Genomic DNA, 23,081 nt, shown 5'->3' on the forward strand with positions numbered 1-23,081 from the left:
TACTGATTGTTAGGGTGCAGGTTAGAGTCCACAACAAAATAAGACTGTTCTCTATGCTGAGCCAGAAAAAAAACAAAAACAAAAACAAAAAACAAACAAACAAAAACAGTTTTCTTGGAGGGCCCAAGAGAAGACATAATATTTGTTTTGGGTCAACTGACGTAGAAAATTAGGTGACTGTCTCTTGGAGGATGAGATGTTTAACCTTCAACTAGAAGGGAAATTTCTAAAAAATAAAATAAAATAAAATACATAAAAAATAAATAAAAATTTAAAAATAAATAAATAAATAAATAAATAAATAAATAAATAAAAGAAGGGAGATTTCTCTCACATAACTGGTAAGATGGGAAATAAGAGAGGAGATTTTCTAGCAAGACTGGTGGGGACCATTGTCTTTCAGTAATTCACCAAAATGACCAACACAAAGAGAGGAGGAGAGGGACCCACTACTAGTTCTCTATACCTTTTAGAGAACATGGAGTTGTTCCTTTGGCCAACCATGCAAATCTGTGAGAAAGAGAGTATTATGGACATCAAGGAAATGGGCAGTGTTCAGAAGGGACACATCACAAACATCACTGTGGCAAAACTGGAAGAGTCTACAGCGCTACCCGGCATGGAGCTGGCACTGTTGTAAACAAACAAGGGCAAGATTCTCGCCAAGAGAATTAATATACGTATTGAGCGTATTAAGTGATTTAAGAGCGGAGATAGTTTCCCGAAGTGCATGAAGGAAAACGATGAGAAAAAAGAAGGAAGCCAAACAGAAAGGTGCTTGAGTTCAACTGAAGTGCCAGCCTGTTCCAACCAGAGAAATACCCCTTGTGAGAACCAATGGAAAGGAGCCCGAGCAACTGGAACCCATTCTCTATGAATTCATGGCGTGAGAAGCGTAAAAACAAAACACCCCAAAAACTAAAACAATCTCAAGACTGGAAAAAAAAGAAAGAGGACCCTGGTGACTGGAGTCCCATTTCAACTACAAGCCATGATCTTCATACCGTAAACACAACCCTCAACCATTTGACACAAACAGATACAACTGATCACTCGCTCATCCTTCTTCACTCTGTTCTCCCCACTTCCCGGAGACCCTACCATCTGGTTTTCCCCTTTCCTCACTGGATGCTTTTTCTCAGTTTTCTTTGCGAGGTCCTCTTCCTCCTCCTTGTGACCTCTAAATGTTGATAAGCCCCAGGGCTCTTTATCAGACCTTTTATCTCACCCATCTGTCCCCTCTGCCAGGGCTTAAAATGTCATCCACACATGCTGTCTTCAAAATTTTTATCTCCAGCCCCATTCTTTCCCCTGAAACCCAGAATTTGCATATCCAACTGCCTACCTGAATCTTCACCTAGACGTCTCGTAGACTGTAAAAATGAATGCCAAAACCCAATCCTTTATTTCTGCCCACCTAAAATCTACTCCTTCCCCCCACCCAAAATCTACCTCAAAATAATGGCTTCTATATTCTATATAGAATATATTTATATTCTATATATATTAAATATAATAATTCTATTATTCTATTATTCTAATTCTATATAATTCTATGGAATTATATAGAATTATATATAATATATTTAATATAGAATAACTTTTTAAATAATAAATATATATATTTAATTATATATATAATCCTATCTAATTATATAGAATTATATATTATATTATATATTATAATTATATTATATTATAATTCTATTAGAATAATAATTCCATTATTCTATTATTCTATTATAATTCTATTATAATTATATAGAATTACATAGAATTATATATAATATATTTAATATAGAATAACTTTTTTAAATAATAAATTTATTTTTTATTGGTGTTCAATTTGCCAACATACAGAATAACACCCAGTGCTCATACCATCAAGTGCCCCCCTCAGTGCCCGTCACCCAGTCACCCCCAACCCCTGCCCTCCTCCCCTTCCACCACCCCTAGTTCGCTTCCCAGAGTTAGGAGTCTTCCATGTTCTGTCTCCCTTTCTGGTATTTCCTACCCATTTCTTCTCCCTTTCCCTCTATTCCCTTTCACTATTATTTATATTCCCCAAATGGATGAGACCATATAACTTCTATATTAAACTGCAGATACCTTAAAATATAAAATATATAATATGGTATAAAGAGGAAATATGTGACGCCAATAACATAAATTGTGTGTGGGTGGAGATGTAATGGAGTAGAATTTTTGTGTTTAGTGGGTACAAAGTTTTAGTTTTGTGAGATGACAAGACTTTTGGAGATGGGCAAAACCGATGGCAGCATAACTGCGAATGAATTTGAGGTCACTTAGCTATGTACTTAAAGACGGTTAAAATGGTAAATTTTGTTATATGTATGTAACCATAATTAAAATTATAAAAAATCATGCAGGGCAGCCTGGGTGGCTCAGCGGTTTAGTGCCGCCTTCAGCCCAGCGCGTGATCCTGGGGTCCTGGGATCGAGTCCTGCATCGTGCTCCCTGCATGGAGCCTGCTTCTCCCTCTGCCTGTGCTTCTGCCTCTCTCTGTCTCCTGTGTTTCTCATGAATAAATAAATAAAATCTTTTAAAAAAAATCATGCATGTCTCAAAGGATAGGCAAAAAGGTAAATGATAACTATAGTAGGATTTTTTATTTATTTTTATTATTTTTTATTTTTTATTTTATTTTTTTATAGTAGGACTTTTTAGATGATTTTTTTCCTTATTGCTAAAGCTGTTTGCAATTTATGTATTACTTATGTGTGATTTTTATGTATTTCTATAATAGAAATACATACAAAGCTGTGTATAAAACTTACACCTAAAACTTACATAACTTACACAAACGCAGGAATAGACTCATATAGAGAATAAACTGGTGGTTGCCAGAGGGGTGTGTGTGGGAGGGTGGGCAAAATAGATGAAGTGGGGAAAAAGCATTATACCTAGTATAGTATTTAACTACATAAAAAATCTGGAAATAAATCACATGTGTCACTAGCTATGGACCCCAAACTCCCCGCTGAGTGTCATCAATTTTAGTGGACTCATTTCCAAAGGAATTGGACAGGAGGCCTTTAATCTAAATATAGGCGTGCTCAGATTTGCACATGCAGACTGTGGAGGCTACCTGCCACAGGGCGATCGTGCTACAGATGAACAAGCTGTTGCAAAAACTCTGAACGTCCCTACACGGTGTCATTTAATAATGCGGTGTCTTTTGACAGAGACCAAGCCACAGAGCTGCCTACGGTGTATAATTAAGGGTTTCAGATGCCAAATGCCATTCATCTACGCTTGACTCTTCCAGCAACTATAACTGAAGAATAATTTGTAAAGTGAGATCACTGTGTGAATTATTTCTGTCCCGCTGTTTTAAGGCACTGCATAGTTCAGAGTAATTATTCCGGGATCCCTAAACCGCAAGTAGCCTAATCCCATCATTTGACAGGAAAAGATGGCAGGACTCAGAAGAGCGAAATGACTTGTCCAGTCACACTTCTAGTACGTGCTACAGAGTATGGGCTGGGTGCCAGAAATTCTTATGCCTTAATCTGATGTTTGTTTGTTTTTTAGATTTTATTTATTTATTCATGAGAGAGACACAGGCAGAGGGAGAAGCAGGCTCCATGCAGGGAGCCTGATGCGGGACTCGATCTCAAGTCTCCAGGATCACATCCTGGGCCGAAGGTGGAGCTAAACCACTGCACCACCCGGGCTGCCCTAATCTGATGCTTCTTACAAAAATTAGAATGTTACCTTTGGAAAAGGAAAGCAACAACAGTTTCAATGTGGTTACAACTAGAAAGGACTTTATTTTTTTTTTAACTTTTGTCTGTAGACTTCATAGCCTTCTGGTTATTTTTTTCCTCATTTCAGGAATTAAGACTAATTTTCTGGTGCTAAAAGAAAACACAATTTTCAAAGGCAGATAGATTTCTGATAATGGGGCAAAATCTGAGTTGAGTGTGATACTTAACACTTGTAAAATATTCTGTTTAGAAACTCTTTTCTTGTACCATCTGACCAATCCTCACAACATCTCTGAGATAAACAGGGCAGGTATAAGGACCCTGATGCCTACAGACAAGGTGAGCCATAGGTTTTACAGATAATGAACAGGAGCCTATACGACCTGAGGTGGACTAGGTTCTGTGTTCTAATTCTACCACTAACCAGTAACTTGACCTTGGGCAAGTCATTTGCCTCCCTGGGTCCCGTTTCCTCATCTGTGTAATGAGGATGCAGCATGTAGTGGCCGGGGCTGCAAAGACAAACACATATACTGAATGGCTTACACAACAAAAAATGTATTTTCTCACAGTTCTGGAGGCTAGAAACCAAAGGTGAGGGTACCGGCATGGTCAGATTCTGCTGAGAACCCTCCTCCTGGCTTGGAGATGGCCACCTCCTCACGGAGTCCTCAAAGGGTAAAGAGAGTGAAAGAGAAATCTTTCTTTGTCTTCTTATTCCTCTTTTTTTTTTTTTTAAAGGCTTATTATCTTTTAGTAATCTCTATACCCAACATGGGGCTTGAACTCACGACCCTGAAATCAAAAGTCGTGTGCTCTTCTCACTGAGCTGGCCAGGCGCGCCTCTTTTCCTCTTCTTCAAAGGCTACTATCGGGTTAGGATCTCTTCCTCAATGACCTCATTTAACCTTTTTTTTTAAAGCATTGTTTTAAAATATTTTACTTATTTATTCATGAGAGATAGAGAGAGAGAGGCAGAGACACAGGCAGAGGGAGAAGCAGGCTCCATGCGAGGAGCCCGATGCAGGACTCGATCCTGGGACCGCGGGGTCACACCCTGGGCCGAAGGCAGGCGCTAAACCGCTGTACCACCGGGGCTGCCCTGACCTCATTAAACCTTAAGCACCTTCTGAAGACCTCATCCCCAGTCATGTTGGGGGTTAGGGCTTCAACAGAGGCACTTTAGCAGGGGACACGATTCAGTCCATCCTGGTGTCTGGGGTTCCGTAGCACACACAAGTCTGGCACAGATGTGTGTGGCATGAGTACTTCTGCCCTGCCTCCCAGGTTCAAGAAACCGCACAAGGCCTATTTCTAGACTATTGGTGAGTGATCATTCTGAAGGCCTTCCACGCAGGCTTTTTTCCCTTTTCGAAGGCAAATTACAAGCCAAAGGTGATCCCTGGCTACAGCAGGTCTCTCCCAAGGCTGGCGCCTTAATGCACTTTCAGAAAGTAGGATGTTTAACTGTTACGCCTGGCCTTTGGGTGTGACATGCAATTCGTGCTACTGCATTTAGAAAGAACCTGGTGGTGAATGTCAACCTGGAGGTGGGTTTTATTTTTATTTATTTAGAAAGATTTTATTTATTTGAGAGGGAGAGAATGAGCAGTGGGAGGGGCAGAGGGGGAGAGGAGAGGATGAGAGAGAGAGGGGGGGGGGGGAGCAGACCATCTACTGAGCAGGGAGCCCGATGCGGGGCTCCATCCCGGGACTCAGAATCACAACCCCAGCTAAACACAGATGCTTAACCGACTGAGCCACCCAGGTGCCCCTTGGGGTGGGTTTCATTTACTCCATTTATTTATGTATAAAGATTTCATCTATTTATTCATGAGAGACACACAGAGAGAGGCAGAGACACAGGCAGATGGTGAAGCAGGCTCCCCGCAGGGAGCCCAGTGTGGGACTCGATCCCGGACCCCGGGGTCACACCCTGGATCACACCCTGAGCCAGAAGGCAGACACGTAACCCACTGAGCCTCCCAGGCGCTCCTGGAGGCGGGCATTAAATCAGAAATCTACAGCTGAATTTTCTAACAACCACGAAGCTTACCGAGCAAGCGTGGCCCTCCACCAAAGCACGCGGTACCTGTCATTCCCGCGTCACCCCTGAGCACCGGAACATGCCTCTGAGTGTAGCTTTGAGGTCAGAAGCAGCCTCTGGTAGAGAGCCAGCTTACCCAGGTCCCATCTAATTCCCTCCGATGGTAACCAACTGAGAGTTCCTGAGTCATTATTTTTTGGCTTAATACACTTATTGTCCAAAGTATAAATGTATTTTGGGCACTTAAATACAATTCCAACTAGAATATCCCAGGCTGATTGGAGCATTGCGTCGGAGTTGTTATATTCAGACCCGATACCCTTAGGAGTATGATGGTCTGAATTTCTGCAACCACTTTATTGGTTTCCTTCTCCTTATTCATGACGTGATCCGTACCTGCTTATACGGAGCCCCCCCCCCCATTGTAAGGGTTCACCCTATGATCCTTTGATCTCCCGGTGGTGCAAAGGCGGGAGGCATTCCGTGGAACCACACTGAATCTGAATCTGGATCTGCTCCCAGGCTGGCGATCTGCAGGCGGCCGCAGCGAGTGGCAGCCCCCGGTCAGCTCGCGACCGCCAGGATCAACAGCCGGTCCGTTTACAACCGCCCTGTACCCAGACGGCAGCCACTTTTCCCGCTTTCAGGAAAGTATATTCAGTAAATTACATGAGCTAGGCAACGCTTCATTGTAGAAACAGGCTCTGCATTAGATGATCGTACCCAACCGGAGGCTAACGGAAGTGCCTGGAGCACGCTGGGGTGGGCTCCACGAAGCAACGTGTCCGCAGCACGCAAGCTGCATTACGTGCATTTTCCACTTATAACGGGGTTTTGTACCATTGATACGTAGATACTAACTTTACTCTGTTAGTAACTTCAAGCCCAAATGTATCTTTTGTATCTATTATACTTTTCATCTTTTTTTTAATCCAAACTGTCCAAATCTGATATTCTGTGAATTGGGAACATACTGAGCTTTCTGGATTGATCCTATAGAGCAGTGGTTCTCAAAAGGGGAGGATTTCCTACACTTGGGGACACTTGGCAATGTCTGGAGACATTTCTGATGATCACGACTGGGGTGGGGGTTGGGGGGTGGTGCAACTGGACTAGTGCTCATTTTCCTTGGGAAGGGATGTTATGAGGACAGAAAAAAGGCCCCAAACACTTTATAAAATCCTAACAGTCTCACAAGTTGGGAGAATTTCAAACTCCTTCCAAAAAGAATTAATTACTCCCTGTGCTTCCATTATTTTAGTGATTTCCACATATCCCTCCTCATTCCAAAAGGGTCTGTGGTGTTGACCCAATTTTCCCATATAAGGCTTACAAGGGGTTTAGGACTGAACAATACACGTTTGTTTCAGTTTAGGAGGAAAAACGATTTTGGAAGGACCAAGAAAAACGATCATGTTTTGGCAGTTAGAGGACGGAGTTACATTCCCCGTGTGTGTAGTGCTAAACGCTGAGAAGGATATTTTTATAAAGGATAAATCGCAGATGGTGTCCCGAAGTAGTTTACGATTCGCCTGACAGAGACGGGCTCAGCGCCGAGGGAGGAGGCCTCCCTTCCCGGGGCCTGTCCTCCCGCGGCCTCGGGGTGGGTGCAGCTCTCGGGCGCCCCTCCTGGGGGGGCAGGAAGGGGAACCGAGGCCCTCAGGTGGGGACCACGGGGCAAGGCCTGGAAGGGGGCGCCCGGCAGGCCGGGCTGGGGCGGTGAGTAAGCTAGTTCAGAGCTCGCGGGAAGGGGGCACTGACGCTGCAGGCAGGGCCCTGGAAGGGGCCAAGCTGCGTCTGCCACCGGCCTGCCCTCTCCTGGCGCATCCGCTCAGCCTCCCCCGGCAGCGCCTGCACCTCCCTGCTCCTCTTCCTGTCACAGACAAGAACTGTGTGTGTGTGTGTGTGTGTGTGTGTGTGTGTGTGTGAGAATGAGTCGCCCAGATCACAGCGCTCGCAAGGCCGGAGCGGCCGCCTGGTCACCACGCACCCCTCCAGGCCGCCTCTCCCCTCCAGGCCAAGAACAACAGAAATAACCGGCCAGACCACTGGGGGGAAGGGGGCTGCCCAGGGCGGGTCAGGGGGGTCAGGGGGTCGAAGTCAGCAGGGCCAGGGCTGCTGAGCCGTCCGGGCTGAGACCTGAGACAGGCGGCGGGTCTGTGACTTGGCAGTCGCGGTGACCTTTGGGAGCCCTTGGCAGCTCCTGCGGGACGGTGGCAAGAGGGACAGCAGGGGGGCCCAGGCCAGAGGACAGGGCAGAGGATGGGGCAGAGGGAACAGACACGTCCAACCTTTTCTTTGGACACTGGGACACTGTCCCCCGGCAGTGGAGCACCTGCCCTATTTGAGGGACCGAGACCCCCCGCCCCTGAAGGACAAGCTAACGCAGCTCAGAAGCGTCGTCCAAGCAGCGGGCATCGCACAGCCCGTCGCATGGAACTGAGGTGCAACACAGGATTTGGCTGGGGCCGGGCTCTTCAAGGGGACCATCTGCTTGGCCTTGTTCACGCACTGCTGGGCCCGACGGCAGCGGGTGACTAAGGCAGGGGACCGAGGCAACGACAGCCCAGGAGCTCATCTCAGACCCGCTCGGAGCCGCGGGCAGCAGGAAGCAAAGCGCCTGCCCGGCTCTGGAAGGGAGGCCAGGGAACAGCCCCCGCGGTCCACGGTCCACACTTGCACACCTGGGCTGCGGGGGCAGAGCACGACGGACACTGTCTCAAGGAGCTGTGGGGACTTCCCGGCCCCTGTCCCAGCTGCATGGCGGGTTTTACGACAAATCAAAGGTAGCTCTAGGGAGGCTGTCTTTTTCTCAAAGGGTAATTCCCTTCCTAGGGCAGCATTAAAGCCTGGAGAGGAAGGGGGAGGAGGAGGGGAAGGAGGGGGAGGACAAGGGAGGAGCAAGGAGAGGAGGAGACAGAAGGAGGAGGAGGGAGAGGAAGGAGGAGGAGGGAAGAGGGGGAGGAGGAGGGGGAGGAGGGACAGGTGGAGGAGGAGGCGGTCCCATGGCTGAGGAGCAGTTTGGCCGACTTTATCCCATAACCATGACCTCCCTCCAGCATCCCCGTGTCAATTCTAAAGTGTTCTAAGGCTTAATTATTCCCCCAAACACCCATGATGTTGCTCAGATCCAAGAACTACCACAGACCATAGATGTAGGAAAGGAAACCAGGAGCCTGAGACGCCTCGGGCCCAAAGAATCCCCCCGGGGGGCTCAGCGCGTGAGCACCTGCCTTCGGCCCAGGGTGTGATCCCGTGATCCGGGGTCCCAGAATCAAGTCCCACATCGGCTCCCTGCATGGAGCCTGCTCCTCCCTCTGCCTGTGTCTCTGTCTCTCTGTCTCTCATGAATAAATAAATAAAATCTTTAAAAAAAAAGAAAAGAATCTCAGGCTGGGATACTGCTGGTACATGCTTCCTGCCAAAACTCAGACGTGCGAGCTAAGTGCTTTGGCAATGAACTCTCACACTCTGGCTTAAGCAGGGAAGATACCAACAGGTATTTAATCTTTAAAAAATGCAACAGTTTGATGCTGGTGGGGCAGTGATTAACCTGCCTGCGTGAGTGTCCACAGATTCTTTTTCCTTTGTGTAACTCAGGCCACTAGGAAAGTTGGTGGCATCTGGTCTCCGTTTTTGGAAGTCTTCAAAAAACGTGATGTATGGGATGCCTGGGGGGCTCAGCAGTTGAGCATCTGTCTTGGGCCCAGAGCGTGACCCCGGGGTCCCAGGATCGAGTCCCATGTCGGGCTCCCTGCATGGAGCCTGCTGCTCCCTCTGCCTGTGTCTCTGCCTCTCTCTCTGGGTCTCTCATGAAGAAATAAATAAAATCTAAAAAAAAACAAAAAAAAAAAACAAAAAAACATGCCGTATGCCAAATAGAGGGGAACCTGAGTGGCTCCTCTGCATCCGGGCCATCTCCCCACATACTCTGCGCGGCCTTGTCACCCGTCTCAGCCCTCAGCTGACTTTCCATCTTCCTTTGTCTACCTGGGAGGTTTCTCTCGCCCTGACATCCTCTTGAGACCTCTCCTGGTTCTCCTCTGCTGTTCCCTCAAACACACACATAGAGCCTTCGCATTTAGGAGGTGGCCAAGGCTGAGGACTAACAAGGACGGGGCCACGGCCACTGGCCAGTTCCTTCCCACAACACCGGGGTTGGGGAGTGAGCGAGACAGACAAAGCCTGGCGCTGGAGCACTCCCTCCCTCGGGAGGTGGACAATAAACAAAACTGCCAACTTACAGGGAAAACTAGGATGGGCTACGGAGGAAAACAAGGCCGGGAGGAGGCCAGGAGTGCTTTTGGGAGAGAACTTTTATTTTTTTTTAATTTTTTAAAGATTTTATTTATTCATTCATAGAGACACACAGAGAGAGAGAGACAGAGGCAGAGACACAGGCAGAGGGAGAAGCAGGCTCCATGCAGGGAGCCCAACACGGGACTCAATCCCAGGTCTCCAGGGTCACGCCCTGGGCTGCTGGGGGCCCTAAACCGCTGCGCCACAGGGGCTGCCCAGAACTTCGTTTTAGAGGCGTAGTCGTACTTTGGGCAAAGCCAAAAAGAAGTGAGGGCACAAACCCAGCAGATGTCGTCGGGGAAGGGCATTCCCAGAGAGCACCACCAGGGCCGGTGCTCCGAGGCCGCGAGCCAGCCGGGATGGGCAGAGGCCGAGCGCCTTCCTGGACCCTGAGCCACACTCACCTGGGCCTGGGCCTCAGCCTGGCTCCGTAAACCTCCAGGGCCTCGGACTCGTCTCTCATTTATACACAGTTAGCCACCAAGGGTAATTGCAAAGGGGTAAAAGAGATACAGAAAGGAAAAGTATCCATCACAGGCCCTGGATCATGCCCAGCTCCTCCCCAGCACGCAGGGGCCCCTCGCCTCTCCCTCGGCGACGGGGCTCCTCTCCTCTAACTCCCGTTGCGGCCGAATAAAACGCGTCCAGAAGTATTGCCGTTCAAGGGCCTCTGTGAGTGAGACATTACCCGGTGGAAGAAAAAAAAAAAGCCCCTGCAAGTGATATGCATCTATGTATAGTATTGTTGGCAAACAGTAACATTTCACTATCCACGTTACAAAATCCAGAATTCACAGCAAACTATTAATGTTGACTATCGATCGCCAAGAGGAAAGACTACTAAATAAAGACTCTAGCCATTGAGCTTCTACCTTCCACAAGCACGTAGCACGTCAGCACCTCACGATGAGCACGTGCTGCTCTCACGAGCAGAAATCACAGCACAGGCTAGCGTTGGCGCAGGAGAAGTGATTTCCTGGCCTCTCCGACATCAGTATCCAGGAGCCGCTATTCCACCTTGCTCACCAAGCGAGGCCTGCCGGGGGGCCCCGACCTTAGGAACCCTTACTCCTTCTCAGAGAGGAAAGTGGGTGCACATAAGGCCAAAGGGAGCTACGGGGTTCACAGATGAAGGTCCTACAGGGGGGCCACGTAAGGCCAAAGGGAGCTATAGGGTCCTACAGGGGGGCGCCTGGCTGGCAAGCGAATTATGTGCACCCTTTTGGGAAGGGGATGCATTAACTCATGGATTGTGAGTCACTTTCTTAGCAAAATTAAAACTCTTGCAAAGGCTGCCACCAGGGAGAGAAGAAGATTCAGTGAAAATAAAGTATCTTAAAGTAAGCTGTGAACTTCTTTTATGATTCAAGATTATTGACACTGAAAAAAAATATTTGAAAGAATAGTAAAAATACTATAACAAAAAAAAAAAAACCCACACATTTCACAACTAAGTAGCTCAACAAGGTCAGTCAAAGAAAGACAAATAAGCCAGTTCCCAGTGTTTTAGTCAATGATGCATTAAAATGTGCATTACAATCAGTCACTGCAACGCATGCTACCTTGAGCTTGGAAAAATTTTAGTTGCTCTCCTCACCTCCAAAAAAACCCCAAAACACACTTGGTGAGAGGAAAATATAATGCGTAAGCATCTGTAGCTGATCATACGGCTTTTCCCAGTTTAGATATATGATTCGAGAAAAAAAAATGTAGTCCAGAAACATTTTTACATTCCTCAGATGACCACTGCACCCAAAAGGATGCTCAGCTCTGCATTAAATAAAATCCTGCTTGAGTGGTAGAGCAGACTTCTTCTACTTCTTGGATGCTTTCTAATTATGAGATTTCTGACTGAAGAAAACAGCGATGCTCTACGTCGGAAAACCCATTTCCTCTCCAGAAATCAAGCAACACTGCTCTTTGCTTTTTTGCTGCTTCTCCAGTAACATCAGGACTCCTCTTGAGTTTATCTGATCATAGACTGGAAATCCTCAGGGCGGAAAGACTCCAACTCAGCATTTCCATAAGTACTAGGGAATGTGCTCTTCTAAAACCCAGGGTTTTCCATGAAGCAAAATTGCTATGCAAATTGCTTTACTGTCAACACAGTATAATGAAAAAAAGTAAGATCATGTTCTACAACCAGTCATATTGCCTGAGGAGGAAAAAAGAGAGCTTATGGAATTTGTAAGGGAGTCTTGTATTTCCTAATATCAGCCCTAAATTAGCCCTAAATTTATAATTAAAAGCTGTACCTTCCACGGGATATAATTTTCAAATAACCCGTCATACTTACCTCTATCTTTCTCACCACCATCTTAAATACGTGACTTGAATGTAAAAGTGCGTAGCCCCACCGAGTGGGTTTTCCATGGATGCAACTATAGAAATTTCTAAGTCTATGAGAACTACTAGGAATGTGTAGCGAAAGTCCATTACTTGCATTATCATAATTCACTTGCAAAAAAAAAAAAAAGAGTCAGTATATACCCATAGCTGAATGCACAGATTCTAAGATTATTCAAGTGAATACATGCCGCCACTGTAGAGAGACTGGTGCACAACCGGTGTGGATTCCTTCACCCCCCTAAGGAATTCATGTGCTGGTGTGATAGACAATGTTGTTCTCATGACTGGCACTGAGACCACAAGTGAGTGTGCGGGGTGGCAGAAGACTGGAGTGGGATGCGATAATGAAAAGCATGAGTGATTCATTCTATTTGATGCGCATACATTTTATAGATTTAAATCTGAAGGAAAACAACTTTTTTGAACTTAAATGCTTGCTTGAGAGCGCTAAGTGGAAGCACGTCTAGGATACCACTTCTTGCAGGCTCAGTGCCACCTCAAAAAATTCCACACAGACCCATCCTGAAACAACGATTTCTCCTACTGGAAAGCCACTAAGGTTGATGTGGAATCTGTGAAAGGGGAATCAGGTCCAAGCAGGTTCGCTCGTGCACAAGCTCGACCTTAACTAAAGCACAGAGGCAGCGACAGCACCAGGGTTAAAGGTTCCTCCCCGTGCCCATCGACCCCCGGCAATCAGACGCACGTGAGTTTGCATCTTTATCCTCGCCACGTCCTGACTGTGTGACCTTGGGCACGTTAGCTAAGCTTTCTTAGTCTTAGCTTCTTCATCTTCCATACGGAGAGAACGGGTTCCTTGTGAGGATTAAGTGATAGCACGCACAAGCACCCCTTAGCCCGATACCTGGCACATATGCACACTTAAGAACGTGTCCTCATGATTAGATGGGGCACACTGACTGCATTTGACAAGCACTGAGTTCTGCTGCCATAGCCCAATGGCTGGTGATACTCATTTTCTTTCTTTCTTTTAAACAGAGCTGCTTTTTTTTTTTTTTTTTAAAGACTTAGTTACTTATTCATGAGAGACACAGAGAGAGGCAGAGACACAGGCAGAGGGAGAAGCAGGCTCCCTGCAGGGAGCCGGATGCAGGACTTGATCCTGGACCCTGGGGTCACACCCTGGGCTGAAGGCAGGTGCCCCACCGCTGAGCCACCCGGGCGTCCCGTGATGCTCACTTTCATTTTATGCCTCTAGTTTTTACTATTCCTTTTACCACAGTATGCGGGGAGGGGCAGAGAAAGGTCATCAGTTCCACGTATCCCACTTTTTGCACCTGCTGCTCCAAGCAAGGGGGAGCTCGGAAATCCGTAACGTGGACACTGAAGCGAAATTCAGTCATCAGGACATGTTGTAAGTGTGTGGAATAGAAACAATTCATGTAATTTATATCATGCGGAGCATCAAATCACAGGTTTTATTTTAAAAGAGCAAAACCCAAGCAATATTCAAGAAGGCAGGAAAAGCCAGTGTGGGCCTGTCGCTGGTGTTAGTGACGAAGTGGGGATCGGTGGGTCTGACTTCCAACAGGTGGCAAGATTCAGTCATCCTCGGATGCAACGTCCTGATGAGTTTGGTATGGGAGCCCGAGGGGTCCCCAGGGGTCCCGAGCACCAGGTTCAAGGCCTCGCTGCTGCCATCAGCGGACAGCCTGCTGCCTCTCAGCCTCGTTGGCAAGTTGGCAGAGACCCGCTTGCCCTGGGCTGCGCCTGCCCGCGACGGGACCCAGCCTGACTGCGAGGCTGACCCCGCACCCGACCCTGCCTGTGAGGCTGACCCCGCACCCCGACCATGCAGGGGATGCTGCTCTCCGAGCCCCGACCCTGCCGGGGATGCTGCCCCCTGCGCCCTGACCCCGCCGGGGATGCTGCCCTCCGCGCCCCGACCCCGCCGGGGATGCTGCTCTCCGTGCCCCGACCCCGCCGGGGATGCTGCCCTCCGCGCCCGACCCCGCCGGGGATGCTGCCCTCCGCGCCCCGACCCTGCCGCCCTGCCGGGGATGCTGCCCCCTGCGCCCTGACCCCGCCGGAGATGCTGCCCTCCGCGCCCCGACCCTGCCGGGGATGCTGCCCCCTGCGCCCTGACCCCGCCGGAGATGCTGCCCTCCGCGCCCCGACCCTGCCGGGGATGCTGCCCCCTGCGCCCTGACCCCGCCGGAGATGCTGCCCCCGGCGCCCCGACCCTGCCGGGGATGCTGCCCCCCGCGCCCCGACCCTGCCGGCGGTGCTGCCCCCCGCGCCCCGACCCTGCCGGGGATGCTGCCCCCTGCGCCCCATCCCTGCCGGGGATGCTGCCCCCCGCGCCCCGACCCTGCCGGTGGTGCTGTCCCCCGTGCCCCGACCCTGCCGGGGATGCTGCCCCCGGCGCCCCGACCCTGCAGGGGATGCTGCTCTCCGTGCCTCGACCCTGCCGGGGATGCTGCCCCCTGCGCCCTGACCCCACCGGGGATGCTGCCCCCCGCGCCCCGACCCTGCAGGGGATGCTGCCCCCCGCGCCCCGACCCTGCCGGCGGTGCTGCCCCCCGCGCCCCAACCCTGCCGGGGATGCTGCCCTCCGCGCCCCGACCCTGCCGGCGGTGCTGCCCCCCGCGCCCCGACCCTGCCGGGGATGCTGCCCTCCGCGCCCCGACCCTGCCGGGGATGCTGCCCCCCGCGCCCCGACCCTGCCGGGGATGCTGCCCTCCGCGCCCCGACCCTGCAGGGGATGCTGCCCCCCGCGCCCCGACCCTGCCGGCGGTGCTGCCCCCCGCGCCCCAACCCTGCCGGGGATGCTGCCCTCCGCGCCCCGACCCTGCCGGCGGTGCTGCCCCCCGCGCCCCGACCCTGCCGGGGATGCTGCCCTCCGCGCCCCGACCCTGCCGGGGATGCTGCCCTCCGCGCCCCGACCCTGCAGGGGATGCTGCCCCCCGCGCCCCGACCCTGCCGATGGTGCTGCCCCCCGCGCCCAGACGGAGCCCCTCGCAGCGGCCGCGGCCGAGCACAGGGGCCGGGCGGACTCTGCGCCCCGACAGCAGTCCCCGACCCGGACCCGCAGGGCCCCCGGCAGCGGCCCCCGCAGCGCAGCCCGCGCGGTTCCCGGCTGCAGGGCGGACGCGGGCGAAGCGCGGGAGGGAAGAGCGTCCGCGGCGGCCGAGCCCAGCAGCCCCAGCCCAGGGGAGCCGCGAGCCCGCACGGCCCCGCACGCCGCCGCCCCCGCGAGCCGGGATGAAGGTCAGCGCCGGGTCCCCCCGCCCCGCACCGGCCGGACGCGGGCTCCGGGACGGGCTCCGGGGAGGAGGCCCCGCCACGCGCCGACATACCTGCTGCCTGGGCCGGGATCCGCTCTGCTCTGCGGCGGCGCGGCTCGCGCTCTCGGGCCCCCGGGCTCCCGGCTCCGGGCCGCGGCCTCCGCTCCTCCGCCCCCCGCGCTCGGGGCGCGCGCGGCCTCGTCCTCCGGCTCCCGGGCCCGCGCCTGCGCCCTCGCTCCGCCGCCCGCGCCCCGCGCGCCCGCGCCCCGCTCCTCCGCGCGCACGCGCCCCGGCGGCCGTCCCGGAGCCCGCGGGGGGAGGGGGAGGGGGAGGAGGGGAGGGGAGGGAGGGGAGGGAGGGGAGGGCGCGCTCCGTGCAGCCCGCACAGCTCCCGCAGGTGTTGGCTCCGTCCCGCTGTGCCCCGGGGCCTCTGACCCCCGGTGCCCGCTGTCAGGGCCCGCCTGCCGGGCCTCGGCCGGGACCCCCGGACGCCCGCGCTCCTTAGCCCGCCGCGGCCGTCCTCCACGAAGGCTTTTTGGACGCGCTGCTCGCCCTCGTCCGTGACATTCCGACGCGGCTGTGACGGGGCCGGGGTGCGCACCGCAGGCCTGGGTGGCCGCGTCCGGGGCGGGGGGCTGTGCCCTCGACGGGAGGGCCGCGGGGCTGGGGGCGGGGCGGGGGCGGGGCGGGGGCGGGGCGGGGCGGGGCTGGGGCTGGGGGCGTGGTTGGCGGGGGCGGGACGGGGGGCGTGGCTGGGCGGGGGCGGGGCTGGGGGCGGGGCGGGGCGGCGGCCCGGCGCGCAGCAGGTGTCCCGCGGCCCCGACGACAGTCCTTGTCCGTGCCGGTGTCTACCCTCTGACGTCTGCGAGCGCCGCCCGTGTCCTCAGTTCTTGCCAAAAATACAGCCACGGGGCCCTGACACTTCTGCCGAAACACTTGAAGGGTCTGGGAACCCCGGTTTACGCACGCGTTCCGGGGGGCTTGGCCCCGCCCCCGCGACGTCGCCCCGCCCCCGTCCCGCCCCTCCGTCCCGCCCTCGGCCCCGCCCCCGCCCCCGCCCAGCCCGCCCCCGCCCGCCCGTCGCCCCGCCCCTCCGTCCCGCCCAGCCCCGCCCCCGCCAGCCCGTCGCCCCGCCCCCGCCCGGTGCCCGCCCCCTCTGCTCCGCGGGCCGCAGGGTGGAGGCTGGCGGTGGAGCGACCTCGCCCGGTCGCGGGGTTCCGCGGAGGCTGGGTCCCCGGCCTGGAGCGGGGAGTCCGTGGGAGGAGCGGGGCTCCCGCGGGCGAGCTGGGCCGGGGCTCCGCGTGCCGCTCGGCTGACGGGTTCGGAGGGAGCTGGCCTGCAGGTGACGCGGGAGCTCCGTGCGCGCCCCGGCTTGTCGGTGACCGGGGGGGTCGGGGCGGGCCAGGCCGCGGGTGACCCTGGGCGCCCCGAGGGCGTAGCACCCACACGCTGCCCGGCACCCCGACTCGCAGGGTCGCGGGCTGCCGGAGTCGGCAGCCCGAGGCGGTTTGCGGATCCGGGTGCGACCCCCTTGGAGGAGTCCCTGGCCCGCGCCTCCCGGGGGGCACCGACCCTGTTCCGGTAGCCGCAGCTCCAGGACGCGCAGGGCCACCACCGCGGACGGGGAAGGTGAAGAAAACCCCAAACGCGTATAATGTGCCGGGTCTACGCCGCCCCCTGGTGGGCACCCGGGCGTCCGCGCTCCCGCGAGGTCGTTCTCGGGGTTGCAACCGGGTGGACCAGGTGCACCGGGTGGACCAGGTGGACCAGGTGCACCGGGTGGACCAGGTGGACGGAGTGGGCCAGGTGCACTGGGTAGAGCAGGTGGACCAGGTGCACCGGGTGGACCAGGTGGACGGAGTGGGCCAGGTGCACCGGGTAGATCAGGTGGACCAGGTGCACCGGGTGGACCAGGTGGACGGGGTGGACCAGGTGGACGGAGTGGGCCAGGTGCACCGGGTAGATCAGGTGGACCAGGTGCACCAGGTGGATCAGGTGGACCAGGTGCACCAGGTGGCCTTTCTCCAAACCGGCCCTCCTCTCACTTTCAGATTCTCCCCCAACCGGAGGAGGACAGCTCTGACCGGCCTCTTCGCGTTAGCTTGTTCTTAAACACACCTGTGAGACTCACTTGGGGTTTCCTGTTCAAAACCAGATTCTGGGGATCCCTGCGGGGCTCAGTGGTGGAGCACCTGCCTTCGGCCCACGGCGTGACCCCGGGGTCCCAGGATGGAGTCCCGCGTCCGGCTCCCTGCGTGGAGCCTGCTTCTCCCTCTGCCCGTGTCTCTGCCTCTCTCTGTGTGTGTCTCTCGTGAATAAATAAATAAAAATCTTAAACAAGCAAACCCAAAACAGATTCTGGAGCCTTACCTCAAATCCATTAAAGTGTCACCTACAGGAGAGTAACACGTGACTGTTATTTTGCCTGCTCCAGGGACTCTCACAGTAGGGAGGTTGGAGGATGCTAGAGCTGTAAGAACAGGTGCTGCTTGGGGGGACCAGGTGACTAACCGGAGGGAGCCTTCTGGGTGAGGGAGTTCCGCAGTGGAAGAGCTTCACTGGGTTAAGCTTGTGTGTCGCTTTCCTGCCAGACATGCGGCTCCTGGTGTGGCGGCCACTGGCACCGTAGCCCACTGCAAAATGCCTTTTGAGGGAAGTCAGATGCTTCTTTTTAAATGAGCTCTACACCCAATGTGGGGTTGAACCCATGACCGCAAGGTCGTGAATCACATGCTCTGCCAACTGGGGACCCCAGGACTTCTCTGGGTTAAAAAGACTCTTTTCAAGAGTATCAGCATGTGGAGGCCGAGAAAATCAAGGCCATTCCACCTCAAGTTCAGCGTCTCAGGGCCCTGGGAATAAGAGCTGAACTGTACAGGAAAAACCGCACAACACCCTTGACGGAGAGTCCCATAACAGAATGAGAACAGAGCTTAATGCCCTTGACAGAAAATCCCATATCAGAATGAAAGCAGAGCTCAGAACGCCCTGGACAGAGACAGAAAGTCCCATATTGGAATGAAAACAGAACTTAAGAAATTCCTCCCCCCTTCTGAAAATCCCCTAGACCAGCCCATAAAAACCCAGCTGGAAGCCCCCTCGGGGTCCAAGTCCCTGCTCCACTGGGTCGGGTGCACTTGGACCCAAGCTTGAGCTTGTGAATAAACCCTCATGTGTTTGCATCGGTGTCGGCTCCTCGGTGGTTTCTCGGATTCGCAATCTTGGGCACAGCAAGCATCACATAATCAGAAAGTGTGCGCACGCGTGTAGCTACGGAGTTACAGCGGGGTGGGTTAGACGTTACGGTGGTCTTGTGAATGTGTGCAAAAGACTGATGGCAGTTACAATTTGTTCTCTTGTAGTTGCTCCTAAGAATAGAACATATGCATCTGATGCCACGTGATTGTGAAATTTAATACCAATTCAATCTTAAATTGTTCAGGTGTCTGTTAATACTTTAAAACCTTTTCTGGTATCGATTTATAGTGCAACCTCATGTATTTGGGACATGCAGGGAGAAGGCCAATCGGAGTTAATGAGAATCCTGAAAAACGGAGTATGTGTGACTTCAATACATATAGACTCATCTGTATGGTTATTTACCCAAGTAAATGTATAGAAATGCAGAGTAAGGGGATCCCTGGGTGGCCCAGTGGTTTGGCACCTGCCTTTGGCCCAGGGTGCGATCCTGGGGTCCCGGGATCGAGTCCCACGTCGGGCTCCCTGCATGGAGCCTGCTTCTCCCTCTGCCTGTGTCTCTGCCTCTCTCTCTCTCTCTCATGAATAAATAAATAAATAAATCTTAAAAAAAAAAAAAGAAAAGAAATGCAGAGTAATCCAGAGCTTTGGGCACAGTTCATGTCCTCCTTTGGTCCATATCTCTCATTTAAATAATTCTTAATTGTTAAACAGAGGTAGCACTACAATTGTAAGGATGAAGAAACCAAACCTGATTGCTTCAGTGTCGTTATTTCATGTGACCAGTTAGGGTTTTCATTTGCGTGGAAAATTTAAGGACGAAACAAAGTACAAACTTTGAGGTATAACATTGCTGGTTGGTAAGTACAAATTTTAGTTCATATATGAAATTATTCTTTTAAATAATTGAATGAAATATTTTTAGCTTTGAAATTTATTCTTTTTTGTTAATGTTTACTAAAGAACAAGAGAATAGGAGATGTATTGTGTTTATTTAGTACTTCAACAGACCAAAATGTAGAACTTTCTTCAAAAATGTTAATTGCAGTACTTTTTTGGGGGTGCTATAATATTTATTTTATATTGGCATATAAGTGGAGTTGAATAAAAGAATTTTCATGGCCTGGGGGTGCCTGGGTAGCTCAGTCAGTTAAGCATTCAACTTTTTTTTTTTTTTTTTTTTTTTTTTTTTTTTTTTTTTTTTAGCATTCAACTTTTGATTTCAGCTCAGGTCATGATCTCAGGGTGAGATGGAGCCCTGAATCCACACTCTGCGTGGAGTCAGCTTGGCATTCTCTCCGCCCATGTCGTCCCTCCGCCCCCCAAGCTCACTTGTGTGCACATGCGTGCTCTCTCTCTCTCGAATAAAAAAATAAAATCTTAAAAAAAAGAATTTTCACAATCAGTATCTTTCCTGGCTATTATATTTGCTTCATTTCATGATCATTACTTGAAATAATTTTGTCACATAGAGGAAGTGGCGTTAAAAATAATACCCCCTGTATGTCATATTCTGATTATACCACTGGGCTAAAATGATCACAAAGTGAATGGTATTCAAATTAAGTGCGCTTTACTGTAAGCTTAATATTTAGAATCTTAATTGTCCTTCATGAAGAAACTGTTCCTTTGGCTATATAATTCATGTGCCAAAATGGAATATCAGTAATCGTATATTTATATATATTATATATATTTTATGTATATTTATACATATTATATATGTGTATATACACGTGTGTATATATATTTTAAAACATGAAAGTGGTCCAATATTCCAATTCTAGTAAAATTGGGCTATTTTAAAACTTAGCAAGCACAGGTCGATGTGTTTATTGATGGAATCTTAATAATTGCTGACATTTATTAAATGTTTATGATGTGTCAGGTAACATTCTATGTGCTTTATATGAATTAATCTTTCTTACAACCACCCTATTGAGAAGGTACAGTTATCTCATTTCATAGATGAGAAAACTGAGGCACAAAGGGATTAAGTAACTTGCTCAAGATCACACGCTGGTAAGTGAAGGAACCAAGATTCATCCTGATTCAGAGGCCCCAGGTTCAACCCCAGTGCCTCAGTGACTCATACATATACACCAAATTGTGCCTCAATGAGTTTGAGAAATCATTTTGTAGTGAGAGAAGCTTTCTGGATTTCTCACTACCCTGGAGGCAAAGGGTTCCGTTGCTAATTCCTTCTGTAACTTTGAATAAGGCAATTTAGTAAATGTCCCTTATTTAGAGAGGCTTGAACTTACTCCATCTAGAAATTCTCTGAATTTCTTTCTAGTTATAAATTTTGATGTTTCTAGGATACTGTAAAGAAGAAAGTTTGATTTTTCATTTATCTAATAGACTAAAAATGAACTAGAGAAATAAAGAACTAGCATGATTGAACTTAAGGTAGATAAATCTTTGATGCTTTGCAGTTGCAAAATTACACTACTGCTAAACCTTTTATGTTCATCGTTTGTGTGACTATAGAAAGACCATAAACTTCTTTGGGATTGATTGTGCATTCCAAAAATTAGCTCGGTATAAAAACTTACATTATCCACATATGCTACTTTTATATAATTGAGGTGCTGTGAGCCTTGACCTTCTCAGTGCCATATAAAGTAAAGCTCTTTGGGGGGAATGAACTTTTAAAGCGGAAGATAGATCATACTGTATACCACTTTTCCTCCTTTCTCATGAAGGTTATTACCTTATTGAAATGATGATTATTAACTCCCTATCCGTAATATTTTTCCTTGGTAGAGACATAATATAAAAAAGTGACTTAAAAAATAAAAAGATTGATTGATTGATTTGAGAGAGAGCGAGTGCATGGGGTGGCAGAGGGAGAGGGGAAGCTGACTCCCTGCTGAGCATGGAGCCTGAGGTGCTGAGCTCTATCTCAGGATCCTGAGACTGTGAGCCAAGACCAAGAGTCCAATGCTGAACCAACTAAGCCACAGGCACCCTAAAAAATAAGTTTTTTAAAAAAAGAAAAAGATTTTTTATTTATTCATTTGAGAGAGCGCAAGTGAGAGCACTAGCAGGGAGCAGAGGGGAGGGCTAGAGGGAGGGGGAGAAGCAGACTCCCCACTGAACAGGGTGCCTGGCAGGCTGGGGGCTCAACTGCAGGACCCTGGGATTGTGACCTGAGCCCCAGGCAGACCGACTGAGCCACCCGGGCACCCTAAAAAGTAACTTTTATAATAAAAGAAATACAGTTCCTTGCCATCCCCTCAAACTCCCTGCTTGGAAGGGCATTAGCCTCCACTCAATACTCTTTTTTTTTTTTAATTTCAGAGACTGAGAGAACATGAGCAGAGGGAAGGGCAGAGGGATAGGGACGAGCCCACTAGGGGTTCAGTCCTACAACCCCGAAAACATGACCTGAGCTGGAATCAAGAGTCAGATGCTTAACTGACTGAGCCCCCCAGGCACCCCAATACTCTTAATAAAATTTCATTTCCCTCTTAATCCAACTTTTAGCCTTGTATATGATAATAAATAGTTTTCCTGGGCTTAAAAAAAAAGATTGGAGAAGGAGGACAAATTAAAGATATTAACAAAGTAAAATTTCTGCTGTTTGTTTATGAAATCCTCAAGGGTATCACCAAATAAAAGAAAAAGCTCATATGAAATTTGTAAACATTCTACTTTCCTTCTCTTCATGTGTTCCTAAAATTGTTATGTAAAATATTTTCCATTTTCCTTTTTCTTTATGGCTGCCATAATTTCTATCCAAGCAGAGGAAATAGAGGTGAACTATAGAGTGAGAGCCAGTTTCCTCTCTGCTGTACAATCTAGGAGAAAAAAACCTTTACCCAAGGACAAATCAGGTAAGTTAGTATTTGTTAATTCATTCTTTCTAAGTTTTGGGGCCATACAAGTAGCCATATTTTGTCAACTATAACCATAGATCATGGGTTTAATTTAACTAAGAGACAATGAGGTAGACTCCACAGTATGCAATGTTCTGTAACTTTTAAGTTATAGAAGCTTGGGTCTCGATTCTAATATTTGAGAAGTCTGTATATACAGAACCATAAAAACATTAAGAACAACAACTGTAAACTGGTTAAATCTACGTCTGGTCTTCGTGATTTAAAAACAATATGAATAAAAAAATAAAAATAAATAAAAACAATATGAATAGAAGTAAAGAAGGTTAAGAAAGTTTTGGAGAATAGGAGTCTGGAAAATAGTCTA

At 50.4% G+C, this 23,081-nt stretch overlaps 1 protein-coding gene across 2 annotated transcripts in view; it reads right to left on the reverse strand.

Annotated features, from left to right (window-relative positions):
- Nucleotides 1-15,858, reverse strand: part of TMEM266 (transmembrane protein 266) — a 93,173-nt gene extending 77,315 nt beyond the window's left edge. Inside the window, exon 1 of one of the 2 annotated variants that reach the window (XM_038581083.1) lies at nt 15,747-15,858. The gene's annotated coding sequence lies outside the window, so the exon portion shown is untranslated. The remainder of the gene's footprint in view (nt 1-15,746) is intronic. The other variant, XM_038581085.1, reaches the window with a different exon arrangement.
- Nucleotides 15,859-23,081: the final 7,223 nt, after the last annotated feature.

This window comes from Canis lupus, chromosome 30, assembly GCF_011100685.1.
Source record: "Canis lupus familiaris isolate Mischka breed German Shepherd chromosome 30, alternate assembly UU_Cfam_GSD_1.0, whole genome shotgun sequence".
In the NCBI taxonomy this organism is placed as follows: Eukaryota; Metazoa; Chordata; class Mammalia; order Carnivora; family Canidae; genus Canis; species Canis lupus.